This window comes from Blennius ocellaris (genome assembly GCF_963422515.1).
Source record: "Blennius ocellaris genome assembly, chromosome: 10".
Taxonomy (NCBI): domain Eukaryota; kingdom Metazoa; phylum Chordata; class Actinopteri; order Blenniiformes; family Blenniidae; genus Blennius; species Blennius ocellaris.
Genome location: NC_137659.1, coordinates 25520407 through 25531769, shown reverse-complemented (window position 1 = coordinate 25531769; position 11363 = coordinate 25520407). Strand labels below are relative to the sequence as shown.

General features: G+C 40.7%; 1 long non-coding RNA gene across 2 annotated transcripts; it reads left to right on the top strand.

Moving 5' to 3' along the window:
• Positions 1 to 2161: 2161 nt before the first annotated feature.
• LOC308135049 lies at positions 2162 to 8141 on the top strand. Of its 2 annotated transcripts, none has more exons than XR_013936784.1 (3): positions 2162 to 2221; positions 5879 to 5968; positions 6608 to 8141. It is a non-coding gene; the product is annotated as an uncharacterized lncRNA (long non-coding RNA). The 2 variants fall into 2 exon arrangements; XR_013936785.1 differs by lacking the exon at positions 2162 to 2221 and adding an exon at positions 2774 to 2933.
• The last annotated feature ends 3222 nt before the right edge of the window (positions 8142 to 11363 follow it).

The following is an 11363-nucleotide window of genomic DNA, read 5'->3' as shown; positions in this document are numbered from 1 at the left end:
GGCTAAGACTGCGGTCACCTCCATTGGGTGGTGGAATCGTTTGCCTGCTGTGGCATTGATTACACTGTTCTCGGAGGATATTTTTTATTTTCTTGCTGTACAAGGAATTTTCTTTTGCAACTTGTTTGTAGTTGAGATTCTTGTCAGTGGAAAACCTGTTTTACTGTAGACTGAGGGGAGCTGTTTTCATAGCTTTCTTCAGTCTTTTTACTTTTTTATAGTTGTCTTTTAAAGTTAATATATTTATTCTTACTGTTTTATTGTAATTTATTGGTGTTTTAAACCCCTTTTAGCTGGTGGTGCCTCCAAAATGTCGGCCAGCCATGCCGGCATGAGGAGGCACCACAGCGTGCGTTTTACCTTTTTAGAAAAAGATGGGAAATTGGTCACCATGTCACGCCTTGATTTTTCCAGGAAGCTTGTGCAGGGCGTGCTCGGCTTTTCCCCGACAGACCTGAATTGTGTCCTGACCTTGCCCTTCAACAAAGGATTTGATGTAAGTTTTTGCTCTGCCGCACTCCTACGACAGTTCTGGTCCCGGTTTGAAAATGTGAAACCCCAGTTTTCTGTGTTCAATGTGGAGAAGCTTTCTGACAATGCGCTTAAAACCGTCATTGTCAGGATGTTCAATGAAACTGTGAATGCAGAAGACATCTGTGCATGGCTGGGAAGATACTGCACTGTTAAAGGCCAGGCTACCAAGGTGAGGGATGAAGACGGTATCTGGAATTGTGCTTGGAGGGTCCCCATTCAACAATGGCAGGACCCCCAGGGCTTCCAGGGCCTGAAGCATCTCCCGCCCATGATAGTCCTTGGGGAAAACAGGGGCTATATACATTACCAGGGCCAGCCCAAGCTCTGCCGTAAGTGTGGTCAGCATGGCCACCTGGCTGAAGCCTGTGAGCTGGTCGTCTGTAGGAAGTGCAGAGAAATTGGTCACACCTTTGAGGAGTGTACTAATGGCAGAAGGTGCAATCTTTGTGGAGACACAAACCACCTCTTCAGAGATTGCCCCAAATCCTTTGCCAACAAGTTGAAGGCAGCAAAATGGGTGGAAAGTGAGAAAAGTGACGGACACGAGGAACAGGTGCAAGAGATAATTGAAGAGGCGGGTATTGTGAACCCAGATCCTCCATCCACTACTGTGGTTGGAGGAGAAGGATCAGTTGAGGTTGAAGGGGAGGGGCCTGTAAAGAGCTCCTCAGGTGAATCTGATGGAGTCAACGAGGACATGCAGGCAGCAGGTGGAGCTGGTTCCAGTGGTGAGGAAAGCCAGGGATCCAGCGAGGATGCCCCCCTCCCCAATGCCCAACAACCCAAGAGACCGGCATCAGAATTGTCCTCCGGGTCCCCCCGGGGCTCGGAGAAGAGGGGAAGAGTTGAGGTCTCCTCAGGCAGTTCATCTGCGGAGGAACTCAGAGTCTTCCCTTCCGATTCACCCAATGAGGTTTCTTTTCTTTCAATTGCTCTGCAATCAACCCCAAAGGGCTCAAAAATGAACTGCAGGTTGCAGGAGAGACCAACTCCCAGAGCCCGAACGGGGAACAGAGCTCAAACCCTTCACACCTCACCAGTGGAAGTGAAGGAAGAGCTCTGTTCACAAGTGATCACTTACACTCAAAAAACGGACTCAAGCCACTCTTAAAATGAACACATTAAACATTAATTCACTGGATAATACTATATTAAGTACAACCCAAACCTAAAAAGAACTATTCACTGTAAAGTAAATTCTTTTTGTTTGTTCAGCCGATCTTTGAGGTGACACATTTATATTTTATTTGACTGAAGAATATACATTTATTTTGGCAGCATCCGAAAAAGTGTATTCAATGTAACCTAAAATATTTTCATTAAATGAGCCCCTCTTAGATGCAAACACATTAATCATTCATTTGCTTAAAGAAAACATATGATTTTGTTAATAACCAAATAGTGTTAATCCGTGTAACCAAAACGTTTTTCATTATCAATCAGGCTAAACACATTCACACATAGTTTGCCTAACAAACATTAAATACTTTTCATGAAAACCTAAATAGATTAAATAATTCTAACCTAAACTACGTTCATATGTGAGTCTTTGGACATGCCCCAACACATTTAAAAAAGATTTGGCGAGGAGGGCGGGATTTGAATTTTCACTTCCAGGAGTTCACCAGCCATTTTGACCATGTGCGTCGTTGGACTCGGTTGGCAGTCAAGGCTAGATGTCCAAATGGTAAGTTTTCTTTTTTTATGAACGAATATGCAAATGTATTTAGCATTATGAAAACTCATATACTCGTTGTGCAAGAGTAGCCTAATTGTCTCGCTCGCGGTAAGACGCTTTCTGTTGATAATTTACCTCAGGCTGCATAGAAACTAAACTTTTGAAACAAGCAAGTCAAGCTAATCATTCCAGATTTTGGATGTAAGCAAGACGAGGTCTGTCTTGAAGGTGTATATCAGGGCACACATTTGGACAGACGCTTTAGCTGCTCATTGTTTTAGTGTTCAGCTAAAATCATTAGCCAGCCGTTTGCTCAAACTCAAGTTTTTCGCCTGCGGCTCGCGCAGTAAATTGAGTCAGTCAAAGATATTCGCCGTTCACGTGAATCGTGAAGATCTGTCATCAGAAAAAATAATAATAATAATAAGGGGAGAGGGGGTTTATGGCGTGTGACGCTTAAATGCACTGGCTGAGGCTTGTAAAATGTTCACTGGTGCTGTTGCGCCAAATATGCCATTTCTCCGTGGCTGCAGCCGGAGGAGCCTCCAGCTCCAGGCTGCGTGAGCCCCGCTGCCCCGCGTGCGCTCGCTCACTTCACCTGGGCAGCGCTACAGCCGCCCGCATGAGCCGGCTGACTGTAGCTCGTCTACTCGCTAACCCCGCTCCAAAAGACCCACCACTGAGGGCGATGAACCGCACGAGACATCGCGCTGACGCTGAGGTGAAAGTTATTCCGCTGTATGGGCTTTTACTGCTTTTCACTTCGTAGCTAACGGTAGCGGCTAATGTAGCAGTATACAACAGAGTTACACCGACACAGTGCGCAACTCTGCACAAAACTAATCCAAGTTTTGTGATGACTGTAGTTTTCATATTTGACAATAGCCGCGTGAAACATTAGAGGATCTACAAGCTAAAACATGCAAAGCTAACGGATAGCTACATTTACTGTGAGGCTAAATCCTATGGCTAAATTGACAGGGCAAGTGCCCGTGGTTCTGCGCGCGCTCTGCGCTCGTTACCGCGGTTGCGGTTAGTGAGAAGAGGGCTGACACCCTCAGGTGGACCGTGTGGTCAGCGAGGAGATGGCTGACCTCTCCGGGTGGACCGTGTGGTCATTGGGTGCTCACGGATATGTTTCTGCTGATCAGAGATGTGAACGTTGGCAAGTTTACCAAAACTGAACGTGTCTAGAAAGACTTGCAACTATATGTCAAACCATTTGTAAACTTTTAGTAGCCTACTGTAGCCATAAAAAAAAAACTGATTTTATGACCATTTTATTCTTAAGCGTATCTATATTCCTATAAATAATCAATAAAAGTTTAAAATCTATATTTAGAAATCGGCCCATAAAGTGTCACCTTTTTTACTATGTAGGCTACGTGTTTGCATGTCTGTTAACTATATTTCATTTTACCTTTCTTTTTTCTGTATGTGCTGCATGAGCTAAAAGAAGGTTTTTGTTTTGCAGATCTCTCCTGCCGTGTACAAGTACAAGTATAATTGTAAACTTTCATCCCAGTAAAAGCTCTGTAAAGGTAAGTCATGATTTGTGTTTGGCAGATGCATCACACTTTGATCTACATTGACGTTTGAACAATGTTAATTTCTGTTCAATCACAAATTGAAATTATTCCTGGACCAATTGGGCCATAATTAAGCCCACAAATGAGTGGGCTTAATGAGTATCCTATGTAGAATCGTGAACTAATGCAGAACTGACAGCTGAACCATGACTCAACCAGGATTAAAAAGAAAGGGCTGAACCTGTTTAATTGCTTGACTATAATAGCCAAAATGCACTGTGTAATTCTGTATGAAACACGCCAGTAATTGAGATTTGTTTAAAAAAAAAAAAAAGGGTTAAAATCAATGTGATTAAACATTTTCATGGTTTGAAGGATGGTTTCCCGTCGCTAGTTACGTGTGGTAATTCCGCATTTTACAAATGTGTTATTACATTTGTGCCTTCGTCATTTTTGTGATTACTGAATATTCCCTTTCTTTTCTTTCTCTCTTTTTTCAAGGTAAATGACGAATTTGTACGGATCACGACAAAGCCGCTCGTCTCAAAGTTTCTCTCCCAGTTGGATCACTTTTCTGAGAAGCTCATCAGCATATTTAAGCCCAAGGGAGGAGCCAAAGGTCTGAAAATCCGCCGACTTCTAGAACAAATTGAAGAGGTAAGTGAGAACCGATGTATTTAAAGGGACTATATCACGCTATTTTAGCCATACGAAAGTGAACTATAGGCAGTAGTAGAAATAGAAATGTCGCAGCTATAAGTTACTTTACAATGCAGTTGACATCTGCAACCCAGCTTCATAAATGGCTAACACTATGTCTATCTTTCTATCTGTGTATCTTTCTCTATCTGTCTCTCTCGCTCTCTCTGTCTCTATCTGTCTGTCTCTCACTATCTGTCTCTCTCTATCTGTATGTGTATCTCTTTCTCTATCTCTCTATTGCTATCTCTCTATCTGTCTCTATCTCTCTATTGCTATCTCTTTCTCTATCTCTATCTCTCTATTGCTATCTCTCTATCTGTCTCTATCTCTCTATTGCTATCTCTCTGTCTCTATCTCTCTATTGCTATCTCTCTGTCTCTATCTCTCTATTGCTATCTCTCTGTCTCTATCTCTCTATTGCTATCTCTCTGTCTCTATCTCTCTATTGCTATCTCTCTATTGCTATCTCTCTATCTGTATCTATCTCTCTATTGCTATCTCTCTGTCTCTATCTCTCTATTGCTATCTCTCTATTGCTATCTCTCTATCTGTATCTATCTCTCTATTGCGATCTCTCTGTCTCTATCTCTCTATTGCTATCTCTCTATCTGTATCTATCTCTCTATTGCGATCTCTCTGTCTCTATCTCTCTATTGCTATCTCTCTATCTGTATCTATCTCTCTATTGCTATCTCTCTGTCTCTATCTCTCTATTGCTATCTCTCTATTGCTATCTCTCTATCTGTATCTATCTCTCTATTGCGATCTCTCTGTCTCTATCTCTCTATTGCTATCTCTCTATCTGTCTCTTTCTCTCTATTTCTATTGCTATCTCTATCTCTCTATCTGTATCTCTATCTCTCTCTAGCTTCTGAATTGGTCTGTCAGTTAGGAAGGAGTTAGGGAAAGGAGCCTCAATGCTAACTATCATAGCTACTTTAGTATAGGGACCTCTGGTCCTAACTAACTGGTGATTAGGAGCTATGTATGTGCCATCCCATAAGCCACTGCGCCAATCAATAACACAATAGTTCTGCACATGCAGAGCAACACCATGCTGCTCCACCCAATGTTTCCACGATACATTGGGAAGCTGTTGGCTGACAGAAGTACGCATTTGTAGGAACAGCAAAAGGCATTCTATATTGTTGTCCACCTCATAATCTTTACTTATTCAAATGAAAAAAGAATTGGCACTCAAAACCTCAGGTTAGCGGAAGTAATCCAAAGTACAGGGTTGTACTTCGGAATTAAAAATGAAACTTTGAAAAGCTTGTACAGTGAGTGAGAAGGCCTAATCACCCCAGTGTTAGGACTTCTAGCCAAAGCTGATTTCTTGACCTCAAAACTGATTTGTGACATCTCCTGAAAAGCATTTTTGTTGATGGTGAAAATTTAATTGAATATATGAATGTACAATCATGTGTATTTGCAGGAGGACATCGATGTGAAGCGCGAGTGCCTACTTAAAAGCCTGATTGTCTACTTGAATGAGGATCCGAAGTCAGTGTTCAAGGATTATGGGGTTAGTGTCTCGCCATACTCACCAGTGTTCCTCTGTGTTCTGTTTCAGCTGTGTTTGTGTCTAATTGGCGCCAAAAGGCATCCATAATTTAGGCTAGCTGACATAAAAAAATACTAGGCTTGGTGTAACAGGTAACTGGATATGCAATCTATCATATATATAAACACTTTATAAACATAAAGTGTTTATATATACTCTATAAACAGTTTATGCAGTCAGTTTTAAACTTAAACTATTACTCTTTTTTTCCCCAATGAAATCATAAACTATAGTTTAAATATTTTATTATTTTTGTCTAAAGACCCATTATAGACTTTATTATAATAGTACTAATAATACATTTTATGTAGAAGCGCCTTTCCCGAACACCCAAGGACACTGTAAAAACATTAAAAACAAGAGCAACAGAATAAAACGGTACAAACGATTGAGAAGGTGAGCGAATAGCTAGGTGGTGTAGGACTGTCTGAACAGGTGAGTTTTGAGTTTGGATTTGAAGAGTGGCAGGGAGTCTATGGTACGGAGGTCAGAGGGGAGAGAGTTCCAGAGCTGGGGAGCATAGCGGCTCCCTAGAGCAGATTTTAGTCAATCAATTATGGTGGTAGAGATGTAAATATGTAAATTTTTGTTTTATTTCAGATTGATGAGGTGGAGGACGCTGAAAACGATGTGGAGACCACCATGATGGGCATCTTTGTCTTCAGGAGGGCCCAACATGGGTTTGCTGATGATGTCTGGATCATTGTTGAAGGTGTCAAGGTCATCAGTCGGGCTGGAAGTGTCATCATGGCATTCATCATCTTGTTTGGACTGATCTATGCCCTTGATCTAAGCTACCCAGGCAATCTCAAACACACGTTTGAGTTTGTTCAGAAAGTTATCATGCACATGGATGGACATAGGCTGAACAGCAAAATTCAGCAACTCAAAATGAAGATGTTCCAGTAATGGAGGTCCACTCTTTGTGTTTTGTGAACACTTTGTTTAGAAGTTCTTTGAAAATCTGATTACTTGGACAGATTGATTTAGAGTTGATGTGAAATACTTTCAAAATCTCAAATGCACAAACCTATGTTATTATGATTTGTTATAAAATATTTTGTTAATTGTGCTCATTTTATACTTGTTCAAGAGCAGTGAAAATTTAAGGGAGAGTGTACAATTTGTGGAAATTTTAATATAATGACTGTATGGTTTTACAGTGATTATAGAGCTCAACATTCCTATCCACTTCTGATCACATGCTGGGGTCCCGAAAGAAAACATCTGATTCTTATTTCGCACTAATTTTTAGAAAATTCTAATGTTTAAGAGTCTAAAAGCACAGCGCCGGCTAATCCGCTCTGTGCTAGTATTTTTGAAAGAACATAAAAAAAAGAAAAGAATGGGACTTTTTTTTTTCTGGATCCCAACATGTGACTAGAGGTCTGCAGGCTTGTTGCACGGTTTGGCTATGCTAGTTCCTCTGTCCTGAAATTGTGAGTGCCAGTACTTACGGTCTGTATTCTTTTCCTGGAGTAATAATCATATTTTCTAAAGATTACGTGGTGGGCAGTGAGTTCCCGGCAGATCATTTACTGTGTGTTCAAATCTTGATGCAACAAGTTCAGAGGAAACACCTGTGATCATAAAGGATTGATAGTTTGTCTTGAAGCTAAAGGCTAAGATGCTATATACTATTTCAAATTGTATAATGCATGAAATTAATGTTAGCCTTTAGCTTCAAGACAAACTCACTGATCCTTATAAACATAAACGTCTCCTCTACGGAAATATTTACACTGTACAGCAACTCGTTAACCTGCAGGAAGTGATCATCTACCAGGAACTCACTGTCCACCACAGAATCTATAGGAAATATGATGATTCGAACGAGTCGTACTAGCGCCCACAACTTCAGCTCAGAGCAACTAGCGTAGCCACATTGTGCAACAAGCCAAATTGTTAATAGGGTTTGGACATGAGCAACGTTGTTAATTATCAGTCAAATGTATGTAACAACTCTGAGGTTGAGATTGTGACTTGGGCATTGATACTAGTTCTGAGCTATCCTGATAAAAATGCCGTCATGGGGATTCTCGCTCCATTTAACGCTGACTGTTTTATTATCAGCTTTTTCAGAATACAGTTTTAAAGTAAAGTTTTAACTTGTACAAAGAAATAAATCTTTTACAACAAATATTGTAGTCTGGATCAAATTTGTATGCTTTATTTAGAATGAAAACCTTTGAGTTGAACAACCACAAATTATAATAATACATTTAGAATATAACAATAGCTTTTGATATAATTATTAAAAATGGCTTGACCAAACTCATTTATATTTCTTTACATAAAAACCTTTTAGTTGAGCTATTAATTGCTAAAAATTGATTGCCCAAACCAATTTCATTTTTTTTACGTGAAAGCCTTTCCTTTTAGTCAACCAAATGAAGAAATATACTTCTGGACAAACTAAACAATATTAACATATACAGAAAAACTTGGTTTGAGTTGAGTTGAAATATATTTTTTGGATGGAACTTCTGCCCACAATTAAATTGAGTTAGTCCAATGAATCATTTTTTTGAGTGTAGTCACTGATTTTAATGATTTTATAATGTCTTTTTTGTAGTCTTTTAAAATGTCCTACTTGTTGTTTTTAACCATACTCATGACTCTCACCTTCTCTACTGTCAATGTGAGAAGTGTGAAGTCTAGAGTTAGAGCCCAGAGTGTTTTATCCTTTTTATCTTCCTTTAAGTCCGATGTGTTTTTATTACAAGAGTGTGCAATACCTTTTTTAAAATCTTACAAACAGTGGGAGGACATGTGGCCACTCCAGTCAATATGGAGTGGCTCCAACAGCAATAAAAATGACGGAGTGGCCATTTTAATAAATAATCCTCAGATCTTGGTGAAGGGCAGCACTGTGGTGAGAGACGGTAGGGCACTTTTAACACATTTGACTTTTATGGGTAAGGATTTTAGGCTCTTGAATATTTATGGTTTTAATGACAAAAATGACAGGTACAACCTTTTAGAGGACTTGCAGTCCCACATGCTAGGACGAGTGCCACTAATTTTAGGAGGTGATTTTAATTGTATTTTAACAAGAAAGGACAGGAGAAGAACAGGCGAGGATTTTAAAATAGATAAGACATCGGTTTTATTGCAGGCTCTATGCAGGGATTTTAAACTACAAGACTGTTTTAAGACCATGCATCCCAGAGAGGAGGGCTTCACTTGGTTCAGTAGTGACAGCACCAGAGCCTCTCGCATAGACTACCTTTTTACACGTGACTGCCCGCCAACCGATGCTACATTGAGCCCTGTTTTCTTCTCCGATCACCTCCTCCTGTCTTGCACCCTTTCACTGTCTTCTGGTGTGACTGTAGGAAGAGGTCTGTGGAAGCTCAACTGCTCCCTGCTGGAGGACAACAATGTTGTCAGCCAGTACAGGGAGCGGTACAGAGAGTGGCAGACCCTTCAAGACATGTACCATTCACGGGCACAGTGGTGGGAAATGGTGAAGGGAAAGACACAGACTTTTTTTAAACAAATAGGCAAAAAGAAAAAAGCCACAGAAAACAGACGCATGATGGGACTGCAAAAAAGACTACAGAGATATTTTAAACTAATACAATATGGTTTGGATTTTAGGGACGAAATTAAACAAATCAAAAAGGAAATGTCCTTTTTAGCAGAAATAAAGAGTAAGGGAATCATTTTAAGAAGCCGAGAAAGAGAACTGGAGGAAGGAGAAAAATGCACAAGATACTTTTTTAAGAAAATTTTAAATAAAGGGAGATCCATGATTAAACTAAAAAAAAGAGATGGTTCCATAACAAATTCAAATGAAGAATGTATGGAGGAGGTTGAATGGTTTTATGAAAATTTATATCAAAATAAAACTGTAAACAGTGATGCAATGAGCAAAGTTTTAAATTTTATAGAGAAAACAATTGATGACAGTGTGCTTTTAACCCAAGATTTTACCTTTTTAGAGTTAAATAAATGTATGAATGGTTTTAAAAAAGGTAAGTCCCCTGGACAAGATGGACTTCCTTTTGAATTTTATTTAACTTTTTGGGACATTTTAGCACCTGACTTGCTCACTGTTTTTAAGGACTTTGATAAACATGACCAACTTCCAGACAGTTTTAAAGTAGGGATAGTGACTCTTCTCCATAAAGACAAAGACAAGACTGACTTGAGAAACTGGAGACCTATCACTCTTTTAAACTTTGACTGTAAACTTTTTAGTAAACTTTTATCATCACGAATGTCCTTGTTTTTAAAAGACCTGATTCACCCGGATCAAGCCTGTGCCATCCCGGGGAGGAAGATCACCGACAGCCTCCTGCTGATCAGAGACACCATCTGTTTTGCGAGAGACAGGAACATCCGGCTGGTAGTCCTAAATTTAGATTTTGAAAAAGCCTTTGATCGGGTCTCGCACCAGTACCTTTTCAAGGTGCTGCAAAAAATGGGATTCCCAGAAAGGTTTCTAGCTTGGGTGGGATTGCTGTACCGGGACATCAGCAGCAGATTTGTGGTTAATGGGCATTTGACAAAAGCAGTGAAAATCAACTGCGGTGTCCGTCAGGGCTGTCCGTTATCTGCCCTCCTCTACGTGGCGTGTGTGGAACCGCTGGCACAGATCTTGAGAAGGGACCAACGAATCAATGGGGTGAGTATCCCAGGGAGCGGGGGACTTGCCACCAAATGTGTTTTATACATGGACGACGTGAACATTTTATGCACCGACCTTTTATCAGTCAACAGGACCCTGGACGTGACGGACATTTATGGACAGGCCTCTGGGTCGAAACTGAACCGAGACAAGACCCAAGCCCAGTTTTACGGACCGTGGACGGCGACTGAGACGACTGGACTTCCCCTGACCGGGACCCAGACTGAACCAAAAATACTGGGGGTGAAATTTGACACGGACGGAGCGGGAAAGACAAACTGGCCAGACGTAGTAGGGAAAGTCAGACAACGACTAGGATTCTGGGGACTTAGAGGACTGACCATGGAAGGAAAGGTTTTAATCATCAAAGCTGTGATTTTACCTTTGCTTTTATTGATCGGCTCTGTTTTTATGCCCCCGAGGAGCGTGCTGTTAGACCTGGACCGGGCCATGTTTTACTTTTTATGGGGCTCAAAGTGGGAAAGGGTAAGAAGAGAAATAATGAAAAAGCCAAAAGAGAAAGGAGGAAAAGGAGTCCCGGATTTCTATTTAACACTGGGAAGTTTTTACACGGCACAGCATATGGCTATTGCCACGGACCCCTCCAGGAACCCAAAGACAAGTGCAATGTCTCGTTTCTGGATGGGGTCCTACTTCCGAAAACTCAAGATTTTACCCACCGATCTTAAAGTACCAGTGTCTTTTAACCTGCCACCGGCC